The sequence below is a fragment of the Dipodomys spectabilis genome, unplaced genomic scaffold, assembly GCF_019054845.1.
Source record: "Dipodomys spectabilis isolate Male_0828 unplaced genomic scaffold, ASM1905484v1 ptg000138l, whole genome shotgun sequence".
NCBI classification, from domain to species: domain Eukaryota; kingdom Metazoa; phylum Chordata; class Mammalia; order Rodentia; family Heteromyidae; genus Dipodomys; species Dipodomys spectabilis.
The window spans coordinates 10,260,741-10,263,502 of record NW_024870815.1 but is presented as its reverse complement, the minus strand read 5'-3'; the positions used below and the strand labels follow the sequence as shown (position 1 = coordinate 10,263,502).

The 2,762-nt window shown below is 38.3% G+C and overlaps 1 pseudogene; it reads right to left on the bottom strand.

Annotated features, from left to right (window-relative positions):
- Positions 1-1,237: 1,237 nt before the first annotated feature.
- LOC122116924 lies at positions 1,238-1,573 on the bottom strand (annotated as a pseudogene).
- Between the last annotated feature and the right edge of the window lie 1,189 nt (positions 1,574-2,762).

Genomic DNA, 2,762 nt, shown 5'->3' with positions numbered 1-2,762 from the left:
TCTCTGTACCATATCATTATGCTATTAAGTAGCTCTACAACAGATTTACCTTATTTATACTGCTTAACTATATAATCAATTCTGGTTAGACACTTGAAGATGAGCACAGGAGACATTAAAAAGATCCATGTCTAGATTTCATGGGCTAATCAAGTGATAGGTAAACTTTAGAATGTGGTTGGAGGCCACCATACATGACCTATGCATGACCAGAAGATTTCAAACTGTGGAGCCCAATTATGCAGCATCTCCCTCTGAGCTGGTCTGTCTTGTCCAGTGAAGACATTTACTGGACAATGATATTGAGAGCCTTATGCAGTCACATTCCTGGACCCTACCCCAGCATCTGGGATGTTGAAGGTACTCAGTGGATATTTCAATATAAAATATGCTAAATTAAAAAAACCCAGAATCCAGCATTCAGTACCAAAGCACTATGTAGTAGCATGCTGGTTGGTAGGCTCTCATTCCTCTCTCATACCCTGATACTAGAAAAGCAGAAGTGCCTTGCTTTGCACTGAATTCTTATGCCTACTCCAGTAGAGGACACAACACGTTGAAAGGACATTCTCTAGTTCTTGTTTATAAAAGTAAATTTATGTCAGTGACTTAACTGGAAATGTAGAAGAAATGTGAGTGTATTTACCTCCCAAGTAGCTAGTCTTAACCTCTCAAGTAGCTAGTTGCACAAGACATCATTACTTGTGTCTAAATCACGTGGATCATAGGTAACAATTGCAAGGCTCTGATTCCTCTAAGGAACTATCTTTGAACAAGTCTTTATTGTTTTTTTTTTTATTTGCAAGTACATTTTATTCACATTATTATCAAAAGTTATACCTAAAGTTAATGAGATAATTTGAAAAGCAGAGCCTTTCTCCCTTAAATTCATCAATCTCCATCTGTAGATATATTTGAGCTGCAACAAGAATATGAAAAAAGGTATTTTCTTTGTAAAATCATTGAAATACATAAAATGCCTTGGCAGATAATAATACTATGTCCATTCTATTCTATTCCATTCTATTCTGTATCTACTTAAGATGTTATGTTCATCACCCAATCATCTCACCAGAGCATTCGCATTTTAAGTATGTATTCATTTGTATTGTTTGCAATGTGAGAAACCAACTAACAACATTCAGCCTGTTTCTTTTGAAGCCACGATACTTTTGCTATTTTATAAAAAGCAAATGAGATTCAATTTTCAAGATGCTGGTGGCAGAATGCTGAAGAGTCATGCCCGCAGCTTCACCTGGGCTTCTGCCTCCTTTGAACCAGGTGGAGCTGTCAGTCCTAAAAAGACACACACTGAATTATTTTCTCAGGCTTCAAAGGTAGCATAGTCCCCACGGTACTGGCTTTCATTGAAAATCTGAGGCAGCACAGGGCACCCTGTGGCTGGTTGACTGTTTTCAGGTACATTTTCTCTCATCCACTTCTCTTCACAGGCTGCAATATCTTTCTCTTCAAATCCAATTTTGTTAGTTTCTAAGAAGCCAAGAATATCTTGCTGTTTCTTCTTAATTGCCATAGAACTAGAGGAGGAGGCAATGTATACACGGAGCACCATTCTGGAAACGGGCTGGTGATTGAGTATTGGAGCAGCTGCAGCAATGGCTGGAATGAAGCTAGAGAAGTCTTTAATTAGCTAAGTCAATTAGTACATATGCATCACTCTTTTATGTTAGAAATAACAAATGCTTTGGAGTCCAAATGGGCTCGTTAGCATTCTGACCTAAAAGGGAAAATTCAGCATTTCCCTAAATCAAACTTCAAAAATCAGTCTCATTTCTAGGTAGGAAATCAGAGTAACAAGGACACAGTCCTATATAGTATCAAGTGCTAGTACACTTGTAATGGCCTCTATGTAAATGATCCCAGTAAAGTATTAGTTTTGTCAGTATTACAAGAGTTTTATGGACTTAGTAATTACTATATAAGTACACATACGCAACTTAAAGACTATACATAAATAGGGTTTTTTCCCCCAAATTAATAATATCTGAAAACTGTGGCATAAACACATAAGTATAGCTTTGAAAATGGAATTAAACAATAAGTGGAGAAAGTTCCCTAAATATGAAAAAATTGCCCCAACACATGGGTTGAATATTTTTTTCTAAAATGTAACATTGACAATTTGGGTTTTTAGTTATGCACCATTCCACGATAGAAAAAAATACGAGGCCATGCTGGTAACACAGGCCTTGATTTTATTTTATTTTTTATCTATTTATTTTTTTGGGGTCCAGTTGTGGGGCCTGAACTCTGGGCCTGGGCGCTGTCCCTCAGCTCTTCAGCTCAAGGCTAGCGCTCTACCACTTGAGCCACAGCACCACTTCCGGCTTTTTTCTTTTTGCTTATGTGGTGCTGAGGAATCGAACCCAGAGCCTCATGCATGCAAGGCAAGCGCTCTACCACTGAGCCACCTTCCCAGCCCCAGGCCTTGATTTTAATCCTCTTATTGATTCTTGGTTTGTTGATCCACAAATCGAGATAAGAAAACCCTCATTTTCTGGCAAGAATTTAATAAAGAATCACAGTGCTTAATCCTGAGAAGTACTCAGCAACTTTTAATTCTTTGGTGGTGGTGGGGAACGTTTATTTCCTTCTACTTGAATACCTTTAAATACTACAGCTTGGACGTGGTCATGCTATGAAAAATGGGAGGATGGCTGAGTTGTGTTACAGAATGAAGAGCTAAGGGAAGAACAGTATACTCACAGATCCTGAGTGGTGACACTGGAGGCTGTCACCAG